The sequence below is a fragment of the Cupressus sempervirens genome, chromosome 8, assembly GCF_028749045.1.
Source record: "Cupressus sempervirens isolate cs-2001-9-10 chromosome 8, ASM2874904v1, whole genome shotgun sequence".
Lineage (NCBI taxonomy): Eukaryota > Viridiplantae > Streptophyta > Pinopsida > Cupressales > Cupressaceae > Cupressus > Cupressus sempervirens.
The window spans coordinates 725,049,834-725,065,159 of record NC_143125.1 but is presented as its reverse complement, the minus strand read 5'-3'; positions in this window follow the sequence as shown (position 1 = coordinate 725,065,159).

Genomic DNA, 15,326 nt, shown 5'->3' with positions numbered 1-15,326 from the left:
AGCATCACTCATTGTTGACAATGGTTTGATGCAACTTGCAATTCCCTTCGGAGTGAATTCCTCAGGCAATTCCCCTAAATCAGAATTCATCCTACCCTGCAACTTTTTCATGTAATTTTCATTTCCAATGAATGTACTTTTTGAGTTAGCAAGATTTGGTAATCCAACATTTAGCAAGTTCACTATGGTGTTATTCATCTTCATCAACTCTTTCGAAGTAGAATTGAGTGATTCACCAATTCACGTTACTTCTTAAAAATGTTGAGAGACATTAATGGCCACTACACAGACATCCAACTAGTTTTTTATTCCATGGTTTTCTAAATCCTTGTCACTGGATCTCTTTACTTTATTGAGAACTTGGTCAGAAAGATCTTTTAAGGAACTAGTGAAGATTTGTCTTTTAGCCTAAAAATTAATTTTTACATTTTCAAAGACAACTTTGAGATTGCTATTTAAATCAAGCCATTCAACCAAACCATCACTGTTCATCATTATTTTGTCCCAAATTTCTTGTTTGATAAGCTTAACTGTGTTTATTATAGTATCCTTCACATGATGGTCTTCAGAAGAGGTCGTTCTATTTTCTGCCATTACATTCTCCACCTTTTTCCTCATTTTAGACATCTCTTTTTCACTATTTTTCTGCATTTCCTCTAGTTGCCTTTGCCAATTAGTTTCTCTCTTCCTCTCATCCTCCAGTATCTTCTTCAAATCTTGGATTTTATTTGTAGCAGTTACCTCTTTTTTCTTGTTTTTCTCAAGTTCCCTTTTCAAATCATGGATTTTCTTTGAAGTGGACTCCTTTTTCTTCACGCTGTCCAATTCCTTCTTCAAATCATGGAGACTTTGAGTAGACACCTCTTTCTTTGTGTTCTCCAATTCCTTTCTCAAATCAAGGTTTTTTTTTGCAGCTCACTCCTCTTTTTTCTTTGCATTCTCTAATTCCCTCCTCAATTTGTGGATTGTGTTAGTGCTTGTAGTAACACTAGACTCCATTTTCTTTGCATTCTCTAATTCCTCCTTCAAATCATTGATAGTTTTTGTAGTTGATAACTCTTTTTGTTTCATATTCTCCAATTGGTTATTCAAATTGTGGATTGCGTCTATTGTAGACTCCTCTTTTTTCTTCTCATTCCCCAATTCCTTTTGCAAATTAAAAATCATACTTGCCCTAGACTCCACTTTTTTCTTTTCCTTCTCCCATTCATCCTTGCAAATTTTATTTTCCTTGGCAGAAAATTCCATCTTAGTTTTCAATTGATTGATGACCAATGCACTACTCTCTATAGACTTGAACAAATATACAGTAGACACTTGTTCATACTAAAGTCTTTTTTGGCACTCATCCAATTCTTTAGTCAAATATTGCACTTGTTCATTCATCTTTTCTTGCTGGATAATTGCCTCTGTAGGAGAAGATTTCTTTATCCTATTTTGCAATTCTTTGAACCTATTGTCTGCTACTTTCTCCTTCGGCTTCACATTATCAAGGTCTGCCTGTAACTTATCTATTTTCTTTGTCAGCGTTTTTTTTTTTCTTCCTCTCTACTTTTAGAAGTGTAGAGTAGACCATTTTGTTTCTCTCTTTTGATATATTGATTTTGTCAATATTTTTCACTTTTGACAAATCCATTTGAAGACTGGTAACTTGTATATCGTTACGATTTATTACATTTTTTAGTGGATTATTATCTCTACCTAGGGGCATAATAGCCATGAAGTTCATCATTTCATTTTTTAGATCATATGTTTAAAATATTTTGTTAGTAGATCCCTGACATTTGGTAATTGCATCACTTTTCAAAGTCTTCATAATTTGCCTATTTCTTTTGCTTGTTTGTTCAAACTTTGATGCAAACTCATTCAAACTAAAATTTGGGTTATCTAACGTAATTGAGTGTTTTAAAGGTGAATTATCAACTATATCATTGAATGTTGATGCTCCTCCATCTCCAGCTAAACTTACTCCACCTACAGTTGTATTTTGAGGACTGCCAACATACTAAAGATGGTCTATTCCAAATCCTGGGATTTTAGGACTATTTTAAGGGTTTTATATAGAAGCCACTGGTGCATACATTTTTGAAGTAACCGTTGAAATTTCTTGAAGTTTAATTGTCATAAGTTTTTGCTTTTTTGCACAAGGTTCATCCATGCTAATGCCAGTGCCAGTGCCAGTGGGATCAACTACAACTGGATTTGATGATTTAACAAATAATGTGTTGGGATGACCTTCAGAAGAAAAAGTATAATGTTTTTTTCCCTTTTTAGATGAATCATCTTCAATCTTGAAGCTTGCAATGATTGGTTCACATCCTCTTTTGGGTGGGTTTAGTACTGGAACTGGATTCCAAATCCCATCACCACTTGCACCAGTGGGCCTTATAGCTACATAACCCATTTTTTTTTATCATAGTTGCTCCTTTACCATACATTTTTTTAGTAGAATCACTCATTTGAAGTTTAATAATATCTCTACCCCTAGTTGACCTAGAATCCTCAATACCTTGAATGTCAGTATCAGACTGGAGGTCCTCATGTCTTTGAATATCATTGTCACTGTAACTGTCAAGTTGATATAGTACAATTGGATGCTCTTTATCCCAATAAGTGCTCAAAAGGTCATCCTCATCAATTTATTCAAAATTTTCTGATGTCTTTGGTTCACCCAAATTTTACCTCATTTTCCAAAACTCAGTTATCTTTGTTCGACACCACATTTCAGATATGCATACCTCTTTAATTGCTTTCGGCATAGACTTCTTAGAAGGTTCAGATGCTTTCTCGTAGAAATTTAAGTATGTTAGAGGCCCTAATTTGTGTGAATCTGATATGTGCAATGTCATAATTTGGGATGACAATTGTTGCATTGAAATATTATTCTATGTTGCATGTTTCTCCATCTCTTTCTTAACCTCATCCCACGAATCCTTGTTTTTTAACTTCTCTATCAATGGCATCCTCTGGTGTTGATATTTGCTCGCAAAGTTCCCATTGGAAATAAGTCTTGTTTTTATTATGTTCAATGGATCATAATTCCAGTGACTAAAAAAATGAAAGCCAAAAAAAGTTACCAATTCATTTGCCACTTTGAAAGCCTTTCTCTCAAATGTGAGGCCTCCAATTGCAAAAGGCAAGGAAGGAAATATTGTTTACTTTTGTTATCCACTGAAAAGTTCATCTGCGCTCTCCATCTGCCTTACATGTTCCAGTGCAAAAACTCTTTTTGTAACATGCATTGGAAGTTTACAGGGTTCAACTGCTGAACCGTAAAACCTTAAGAAAGTGTACTCTTCCATGAAGAACCAGTTAGCCAATTGAATTTGACTTCCCAATTGAATGCAATCTTTACAAGACACATGCAATCTAGGCATTGTACTGCCTATGATTTTTTGGTAAATAGGTGCCAAAAAGAAGTCTACAAAATGGTTGTAGTTTTTATTGTTAGCAGTATCCTCATCTTATGTGTCCACTCATATACTAGACTTAGTGTCTCTGATTTCTTTTGGGTTTTCTCATCAAACTTATAGACCTCAATATCAAGCTTATTGTTCTCTATCTCAAATATTGGGAAATGCTTTGCTAAAAGAAGGTAGCACAACTAACTTGTGAACCTAAATGTCTTTGTCTTTCCTATAGTTGTACTTTGTTTAATCATTAGTAATTGTTGTTGCATAGATTCAACAATGTACCAAACAAAATCATATCTTACTGTTACATTGTCAACTGATTGACCTCGACAATGGATATTATAAATCATTTCAAGAACACTAGCTCCCACTTCCTTGTTACTGTCTAATCTCAAGCAAAATGATAACAAAGATATAGTATTTTGAACCCATGACACAAAAATATCATACTGATAAGGAGGCTTATGGTCTTTGTCCAATGTAATAGTAACACTGGTAGTGGATTCTAAGGGTATTAAACCCTTACTATATGAATCTTGAAAACTTCTTTCCAGCTTGTCATAAGCTTGAGCTAGTATATCCAAGTCAATGCACTCCTTAGAGCTTTCTGTTCTAAACCCTAACCCTAGGTCTAACAGAGTGAAAAATTCACTCTGGATTATTGATAAAATTTCCTCTTGAGTGTTTTGGTTTACAATTGCCTTTCTATTTTCATCATAATTCTGAGTGCATAGAATTACAATTTCCAGGCAAGGGAATACTTTAGGTATAGCAAGATTTGCTAATCCAGTAACCAGAGTAAATAATTTATTTGTATATGCATCAATACTACTGTTATATTTGTAATAAATTCTCCCCTTCTGGGCTTCTTTCCACTTACTAAACAATGAATTTCTAATTGCTATGATTCCATAATCTCCATGGATAATAGGATAAAAAATATCATGACATTCATTGGTGAAACCTGGAGTTTGTAGCACTTGTCTGAGTTGTATAATGGTGTTCTTTTCCTTTATGGGTGAACTCGTTTGGGAGGTTTTTGACCTTTTTTTGCCCATGCCTAGCTGCTACTGGTTATTAGATTTCAGACCCTATTCAAAATAATTATAAAGTGTAAACCTAAGACAATTAAAATCAAGATTTCTATTGCTGCAAATTGCAATGGAATTTTTTTGAAAAAAATTAAATACCTAGAATTGAGATTGAATAATTGGTGTTGTCGTCTAATACCCAAGTTCCACAAATCAAACTTTTAGTCTTCAAAAATTAGAAAACAAAATAGAATTCTGCCAGTCTTTGAAAATTTAAAATTTGAAAACCCTATGGCTATTGTATCGAACTCTTGTCTTACAGTTCCAGAACTCTCAACTTCATACTCTAAAAAGGTAATACTTGAAGTTTAATAGTTAAAATGAAAGTAAAAATTAATTAATGGTTTTAACTTTTATGTACAATGTACATCTAACTATAATAAATTGTTAAGACTCAAAGTCAATATTAAATAATGTAGTGATGTACATAAGTTACAAATGTCACGATTCCGGATGAATCTTGGCAGATGGGAAAGCATTCCCCAAATTGGCTCGAAATTCATCTTAGGTTGTCGATCTATAGACTATCAAATGGTTATTAAATAATAATTTATTATTGTTATTATATATAATATAATATAATATTAAATAATATAATATAATGATAATAATAATGACCATCTCAATCTGATAGATTGAGATTCATCCTGGGCCGTCGATGACTCAATGGTCATTCTTATTATTATTATTATATTATATAAATATTATATGGTTATAATTATATTATATTATATGGTTATGATTATATCATATGGCTATAATTATATTATATTATATTATAGTATAAATAATTATATCATATGTTCTATTACTTTTAACTAAATTATTAAATTATTATTGTTGTTAAATATTTTTAATTTTTTTTAATGTAAGTACATTGGCTTATATTTTATATTTTAATAATGTATTTTTTTATAAATTATAATATGTTTTTTGGCATTCAATTAAAAGTAATATTACTTATATTATGTAATCATTTAAGATTATTATTATTATACAAATAATATTATTTTTTATTTATAATTATTTATTTTATAATAGAACATATAATATAATTATTTATACTACAATATAATATAATATAATTATAGCCATATGATATAATCATAACCACATAATAAAATATAAATATAACCATGTAATATAATATAATATAATATAATAATAATAATAATAAATTTAATAAAATATATAATGACCATCTTAGACTCAATCTAATAGATCGATGGCCTAGGATGAATTTCGAGCCGATTTGGAGAATCTTTTCCCATGTGCCCAAATTCATCTGGAATCGTGACGTGTCACGATTCTGGATGAATTTGGGTAGATGGGAAAAGATTTCCCAAGTTGGCCCAAAATTCATCTTGGGTCGTCGATGACTCGATGGTCATTATTATTATTATTATTATTATTATTATTATATTATATAAATATTAATAATTAGATGGTTATAATTATATTATATTATATGGTTATGATTATATCAAATCATATCGTTGTAATTATATTATAGTATAGTATAGTATAAATAATTATATCATATGTTCTATTATTTTTAATTAAATTATTAAATTATTATTGTTGTTAAATATTTTTAATTTTTTTTAATGTAAGTGCCTTAGTGCATTGGTTTATATTTTATATTTTAATAATGCATCTTTTTATAAATTATAATATTTTTTTTGGCATTCGATTTAAAATAATATTACTTATATTATGTAATCATTTAAGATTTATTATTATTATAAAAATAATATTATTTTTATTTATAATTATTTATTATATAATAGAACATATACTATAATTATTTATATTATAATATAATATAATATAATATAACTATAGCCATATGATATAATCATAACCATATGATAAAATATAAATATAATCATATAATATAATATAATAATAATAATAAATTTAATAAAATATATAATGACCATCTCAGACTCAATTTGATAGATCGACGGCCTAAAATTCATCACAAGACGTCGATGACTCGATGGTCATTATTATTATTATTATTATATTATATAAATATTATATGGTTATAATTATATTATATTATATGGTTATGATTATACCATATGGTTGTAATTATATTATATTATATTATAGTATAAATAATTATATCATATGTTCTATTATTTTTAATTAAATTATTAAATTATTATTGTTGTTAAATATATATATATATTTTAATGTAAGTGCAATGTGCAATTGTTTATATTTTATATTTTAATAATGTATTTTTTTATAAATTATAATTTTTTTTTGGCATTCAATTAAAATAATATTACTTATATTATGTAATCGTTTAAGATTTATTATTATTATAAAAATAATATTATTTTTATTTATAATTATTTATTAGATAATAGAACATATAATATAATTATTTATAATATAATATAATTATAGCCATATGATATAATCATAACCATATAATAAAGTATAAATATAACCATGTAATATAATATAATAATAATAATAATAAATTTAATAAAATATATAATGACTATCACAAGTCTAGGCAGATGGGAAAAGATTCAACGACGTGTCATGATTCCAAATGAATCTAGGCAGATAGGAAAAGATTTCCCAAATCGGCCCGAAATTCATCCTGGGCTGTCGATCTATCAGATTGAGATGGTCATACCCATTATTAGTATTATATTATATAAATATTATATGCATGGTTATAAATTATGATTATATTATATTATATTATAGTATAAATAATTATATTATATGTATATGATATGGTTATAATTACAATTTAAAAATATAATTGCAAATGCTCTATTTTTATTCATATTTATTATTTAGTTTCAAAATTAAAATATAATACAGCTATAATATCTATAAATTATTAAAATTTAACATATATTGAAAATTGTGATAATTGTTTATAAACTATTCTTTATCATTTAAAAGATTTCATAATGAAAAAAAAAGTTAGGAATAGGTGACAAGATAGGTATGAAATGAAAATTTGACACATAAATTATCAAAATTATATTTAACTTTGTTAAGGTTATAATCTATTAATCTTTAGTTTTCCTTGAAGCTCCATTTGTTAACTTTTAACCAATTAGATTAAAGGAAAATAGTTAATTATTAACAGTTCACTATTTTTAACTAAGTCACAAACTAACAGTAACATTTCAACAGTGCATAATTTGAGAAACAAGATGCCAAAAAAAAACTTACAAAGTCATAGACTAAGAAGAATAACGATTTGAGAAGCCAAAAACTATTGTTTTCATTGATAATATTTTAGACGATACAATGTACATAATACTGATTCATAGCTTACATATTCAAAATAGCTAATTAAATCACTAATCAACCTAGTTTTACTATTTTGTAATTTTAAAAAAAGGGCAAGGCCCAATCCAAAAAAAAATACAGATATCTTGAAAACATTTTTTTGTCAACTTTTGCCCTAATCAAAAAAAAAAAAATTCCCTAAAGGGCCAAGGGAATAGGGAACACTAAATAGGGAACTAGGGAACTAGGGATGCTAGAAGCATGAGCGGGCTAAGGGGCCAAGGGATTGAAGCCTTTAATCAGAAAGGTCTTCAATTCTATCCGCGAGGAATCTATTGGAGAAGATGATGTCATTGAACTCATCCAGCCATGTGAAGTCCATCTTGCTGATGTCATCATCCAACAACAACCATTTCTACAAAAAATCTCTTTTGAGACTCGCCCACTTTCGATGGTGAGTCAGCTGTCGTTCGTTCATGCTGAGCAAGAATGGATGCTTATGTATAATGCACCCTATGCCTTCCTCCCAGCACTTGTCTGCTATATCTAAAAAAGGGATGCCAATACCTGGCCTCGATACTTGGTTGGCCAATATAATAATTTTGACATCATTTTCTAAAAAAATTTCCTTAAAAGTGTTATGCAGAAGCATCAACATGTCTATTTTCCTACCTCTAAGGTCGAGAAGACACACAAGTGGGAGGTAATATCCATTGACACACAGTACCTCTTATCATTTCTCAAGAATTCATGGGCAAGTACCATACATATAGCATGGCAGATAAAAGGACTTCAACCATCTACCTTGCAAACCATGGCAAGGACATCATTACGAATTTTCCCAGAAAGGGCTTTTGCAAAGCCATATAAGTGCATTTCAGGGGAATTGGTGTATCCATGACTACGATTCAAGAAACTAAAAACTCTGCAAAGTGCAACTACAAACCAAATTCAAATTGAAGAAATTAGAATATGAGAAATAATATTGAAAGAGGAATTGAAGAGCCTATTTAATGGTAGACTACAGTTGCATCTAATTTTTTGGCATTCATGATCTTCCATATCTTATCTTTTCGTATTTCTATTATTTTTCAAGTGTGTGAAATGCTGAAATGTGCTGACATTAATGTCAAACAGTCAATAGTGCCTGACATGATTAATGATTTCCATGTAAGCTTTTTCACGTGTCTCCATTCCAGAAAATTAAGTATGACTCCAAGTCTTTTCAAGCGAGTGACCCTGAGATGCATCTACTATCGTTGATCTCTAACTAATAAATGGTCAATAAAACTATTGTATTTACTATTAATGTAACAAAAATAATGATAGTTGACTTGGTAATTGTGACACTAATGTAATGATGGTACGACATAATGTAACAATGTTACGACATTATTAATAACACACCTAACACAGTACACAAGTTGAAACTTGAAAGTGACTACTCAGCAGTTAGTACAATCACTAACCAATGCATGCGCAAATTTTGCTTTCAGATTAAAAAAAAAATCTATTTACCACTAAAGATTAGCCAAGATCATTATTATTCATTTTCCTACAAAACAAGTAATTTGCCTCTAACATTATTAATTCATTTTTGGCAAGGGAAAAAATAGCCATCATTTATATATCCATTAGTGAAAAAAATATTAATTCACCATATTTAAAATGATTTTTGCTAGGGAAAGAAACAAATCGCCAACATATAATATTTTATTTCCCTATATGGAACAGAAAAATTGCCCTTGATATTAAAATTTTCCTGCCCCCAAGATGTTGGATTCGCAAGGATTTTAGGCTTTTTTTTCAGGAGGGGTTTCTTAAAGTTATCCCTGCTTCTCTTTGTCCATATCCTATGCAAATAAAAAATGTTTCCTCCAACATTGCAACCATTTGATAAATGGGAATAGCCCATGCCCGAGCCATAATCTAGTTGAATTGGTCTAGTTGTTGATTAGTTGAGTTGATTACAAATTCCTATTGAACTGTCTTCATATTAGGTACAATAAAATGAAGAGTCATTTGTTCCTAGCTAGCAAGATCAAATAGAGTTTTCCAAGGTGATAAAATAGCATATGTAGATGCATCACTTGAATGCCATATAGCCAAGGGACCCTACAAATTCTTGGGAGCCAAGGGACCCTAAACCTATTCTCTCCTTGCAAGGATCCTGAGTATCTATTGTTGTTGTTAAAGTATTGAAGCCAATAGTAACTTCTCCCATGTCTTCAAAAAAATATAGCATAAGTTCAATTTCCCTTGGCTCCAAGGAATTTTTATTAGCTATTCTCACTACTGGAACCTGAGAGCAATGAAGATGCACTTCCCCTAAGAGTAGCAGGAGGCGATGAGGACATTCCAAGTACTTTAAAGATTGATTATTTCTTAAATATTTTATAGGTAAACAAGGAAATTAGATGTTAGGGAGGAGGCAAATGAGTTTCTACCTTCACATGCTTGGCCCTAGTTAGTAGAGAATATTAAAATATTCTTCAAACCAAGTGAAGCTCAATATTAACCTATGATTGTATGACAACTAATTGTGTGAATTTCTTAGTTTCCAATAATGTAGAAGGATTCTATAGTTCAATATATAATATATATTCATATGCATATGGCATCAGGTGGAGCTAAAACACACAAGTTTATATTTTTGTTAGAGGTATTTAATTAGGTATTTGAGGTTATAGACCATCACTAACATTGTTCACAGTCGCCTATAATTTTAAAAAAATAATAGATCTAGTAAATGAATATAGTTGTGTTGTGTTTTATGAGCTCTACCTATTATCCATCAATTTGAATTCATTTGCACATGTATTCTCAATTTAGAGTGGAAAAATCTTATTTTGGATGTGATTAAAAAATGGCATGCACCAAAAGATGGGAAAATGATGTCAGTTTTACAGATTTAAAACCTTTTTTTGTACTTTAAAGATTGATCCTTTTCTTAAATATTTAATATGTTGACATGGAATGTACATGTTGGGGGGGTGGGGACAATTGAGTTTCTACCTTCATGTGGTTGGCTCTAATTAGTAGAGAATATTAAACTATTTTCGAAACCAAGTGAAGCTCAATATTAACCTAGGATTGGATAAAAAATAATTGTGTGAATCTACTATGAGTTATGAGAGAAACATAGCTATTCAATAGAGCAACATAGCTATTGAATGTTTACAACCTATTTTCTTTTTATTAATACATCACATTGTCACCATTGTGACAGCCAAGTTTGATAGCTAGTTCTTAGTCGTGTAGTATTCCTACCAATTGACCATCACTATTTCTATGGACATTTTAGACAACTTTCCATGGGTCCCATAGCATCTCTATCATAAACAAGTGTGTGCACCAAGTTGGTGTACAAAAAAGTGGACACCCTAAAAAAAACCAAAATTTTCAATAACCCAATCAAGTTTTGAATAATCTAATCCGGTTATTTAAAAGTGAAATGTCAACCAATCTTGGTATCCAATCCTAGCCATTATAATTTTTTAAACCTGATCAGTTTTAGTAACTTATATAATTTTACTACTGCCCTCATTTGAGGGCATTTTTATACTCTCAAGTGAAAATAATAGTGTCGATTATAGAGGGAAGCACCAAAACCCAGTTGGATTTAGCATTTGAAAATAAATTTCAAATGCATCTCCATCCATGGTGCTCCACAAACGAGGTGAGTCTTCATTCTATTCATCATTTATGTATTTTTTATCATATATTGTAATGTGGTTTTGTAATTTATATGTTTTGTAATTGTTTTTAATAAAAATTAATATAGATGCATCAAAGAATCCAAGAAAATGAGGGAGAGAAGAAAGATCACCTCTTAGACATTCAAACCCTCCACCCATCATGAAAAAACCACAAAACACTCCACCCATACAACCACAAAACCCTTCATCCATACAACCACAAAACTCTCCACTCAATGTTCCCATTCAAAAACCACCACCTCCTATAAACCCTATACATATAGAATTGCAGCATCTATGTATTACACAAGAGGACCTCATAAACTACCTCTCACAATATATGCTAACATTACCAAAATGGTCAATTGGTTATGGTCATTTTCTCATTCCAACAACTCAACCCTAGTGAATACACTTGAACAAATGTCCCAAAATGCAAATGAGGTGTCTAGGGAGGTTACGAAATGGGGTACATGGAGGGATTAGTGTCATGTATTTTATGCCAATGGATTATCATATCAACAAGTGAAAGATAAATACATAAACAAAGGTACTATATGTTATCTTTTCACTAATCCTATATTTGACAACTCCTTATTACACACAACCAAAACTTTTCCTATTCATTGGTGCACTCATGGTAGGATGAGATCATGGTTTTGTGATGGATGGTATATGGTATTTGATTTACTACCATGTAATAATTGTGAGGTACTTCTATGATTTTTAAGAAAGCTATTGATGAAGGGTCCTCCCCTTAATACCATAAACACATAACATAAACAAAGAAATAACAAAAAATCCAAGAATAAAATATGGACTTCTTATTATTGCCACAACTGTAAAGATATAAAATTTATGAATACAATATGCTAACCCACATGAGCACCTTCATTATAGTAATCTGCAAGACTGAATTGCAAACTATCACCCAGTGTTGTTTTAGATAATATTTGGGTCTTTTTAAAATAGGCAATTTTATGCCACTTGGCAAGGTTTTAGAATTTCAAACTTAATGCCTAAGGCCAACAGACTCTAACAATACATGTAGAATCGACCAAATACATCTTTGACATTTATTTTAGAAATTTTTGGTAGCCCAACTTTGGATGGCCATAAATCTCAAACCGTTACTCTGATTGGCTATTATAACCACTTTTTGGGAATGCTTGCACCCTTTCATTGAGTTTAAGGACCTCATTCGAGAACTCTAAGGCATCCAAAGGTGAGCCTAAAGAGTTTTCTCCAAATATTTTCACAAAAAATCTGCAACAAATTCTCTGATACTTAAGCTAGGGCAATGAGATTTTTATGGAAGGCTTATAATTCTGAAATAAACTTTCATGTAGAAAATGAGAACATTCCAATCTCATATGAAAAATTTACTATAAATAGTAAGCCCCCATAAATAGTAACCCCCTGTCTACTAGTCCTTACTAAAATAGAAAAGGTTGAAAATAAAAATATTTTTGGGTGATGCAAGATTGCTCTTACACCCAAGATGCTCCTACATTAGACACCTGGGGTAATTTAAGAAGTGACTTCATCATGTCTTAGGTGTTCAAAGGATGACCAAGATAGTTAATCTCCTCCTTTTCTAGCCATGACCAATCCTCTACTCATCTCCCTTTCCATTTGATTAGGTATTCCTCATAAGTTTTGTTCCTTGTACTTTTGCCAACATGACTATCTAGTATCTCCTTTGTAGCTGAACTAGCTATTGGAATACTCCACTACACTTCTACACCATCATCTCCATCACCTCCTTCATAATACCCTATCAAATCAAAAATATTAAATATTGGTGAAATATTCAACTCAATAGGAAACTCCACTTCATAAGAATTTCTAGAATCATGTCTTTTCATTATCTTGCATAGTCCAAACTTCTTCATCTTCAACTTATTATATGTACCCACTGAAAAATACTTCTTTCTCAAAGGAATCATGACTTTATCTCCAATTTGAAATTCCTTATACCTCATTTTTACATCTTCCTTAGCCTTGTACTATGTATTCATCTTTATGATGTGCTTCCTCACCTCCTCGTGGATGTTCTTCAAATGTTCAGCAAATTCTTCAGCTTCAGCACTACTTATCTCTCCTTTATTCAACTACCTTAATTTAGAAAAAAAAATTGGACTGCTCCCATATACAATCTGGAATGTTGATTTACCTATACTCTTGTTGATAGAATTATTATATGCAAATTATTCCTGTGGTAAAATCAGATCCCATCATTTTGTCTTGTCTCCAACCAAGCATCTTACTAAATTTCCCATATTCTTATTCACCACTTCTATTTGTCCATCGGTCTTTGGATGATACAATGAAAAAAATTTCAAATCTATCTTTAACTTCTTCCAAAATGTATCTATAAATACCCAACAAATTTGGTATCTCAATCTAAAACTATACTCTTTGGCAGACCATGTAGTCTCACCACTTCTCTGAAAAACAATGCTACAAGATGAACACCATCACTATTCTTCTTGCAAGGAATAAGATGTACCATCTTTAAAAACCTATTAACCACCACAAAAATAGAATCATGCCCTCGCTGATTTCTTAATAATTTGAGGAAAAAATCCATGCTAACATCATCCCATGGCTTCTCTGGTATAGGTAATGGCTGATACAACCCTATAATCTACTTTACTCCTTTCACCATCTGACATATTATGCAACTCTATACAAACTTCTTCACATCTTGCTACAACTATGGCGAGTAATAATTCTCAATAATCAAGGCAATAGTTTTATCTCTGCAAAAATGTCCAGCTAATCCTCCACTATGCTTCTCCTTAATGAGATTCTCTCTTATTGAATTTTAGGGGATGCTCAACTGACTTCCTTTGAACAATATACTATCCTAGATCATGAAATCAAACCACTTTGTCCTATAAAGTATAACAAGTTTTGTATAAGCCTTCCACACTTCACCAAAACTAGGATCATCTAGATATAAAGTACCAAGTTCCTTGAACCCAACCACATCTGGTTGTATTTCTATTAGCAAAAGTTGTCTTCTACTAAGAGCATTTGCAACCCAGTTAGGATTTTTGCTCTTGTGTTTCAAAATAAATGTATAATAGATAAAAAAAATTCAACCCACTTCAAATGTCTTTGGTATAATTTTTCTTAAATATTCAAATATTACAAAGCTTGATGATTAGTATACAAAATAAACTCTTTAGAATGAAGATAGTATCTTTGTTTCTTCAATGTTGGAACTATAGCATAAAATTCCTGATCATAAATAGAATATTGTTTTTTGCATCATTAAATTTCTCACTAAAGTAAGCAACAAGTCTACCTTCTTGGCTTCAAATGGCTCCTATTGTAGTACCACTAGCATCATAGTCTGCTTGAAACACCTTGTTAAAATCAAGAAGTGATAAAATAGGTTGCTTAGTAACTTTATGTTTCAACAGATTAAAACTCTTATCTTCTCCTACTATCCACTTAAATTCTTTTCTATACCCTCTCATTGTTTCAGTTAGGGGTCCACAAATACTGCTAAAACCTCTTATGAACTTTTTGTAAAAACTATCCAATCCATGAAATGATCTTACCTCTCTCACACTCCTTGGAGTAGGCCATTCAAGGATAGACTTCACTTTCTCTAGGTCCATTTTTAGACCTTGTTTTGAGACTACAAATTCTAGGTACACCAACTCCTTTACAAAATTGCACTTCTTTAGGTTTATCAGAAAATTTTCTTCCCTCAACTTATCAAACACCTTTCAAAAATGAATAAAATGCTCCTCCAATTTTTTACTAAAGATCAAAATATCATCTAAGTCAACAATGAAAAACTTACCTAGAAACTCCTTTAGTACCTCATTCAT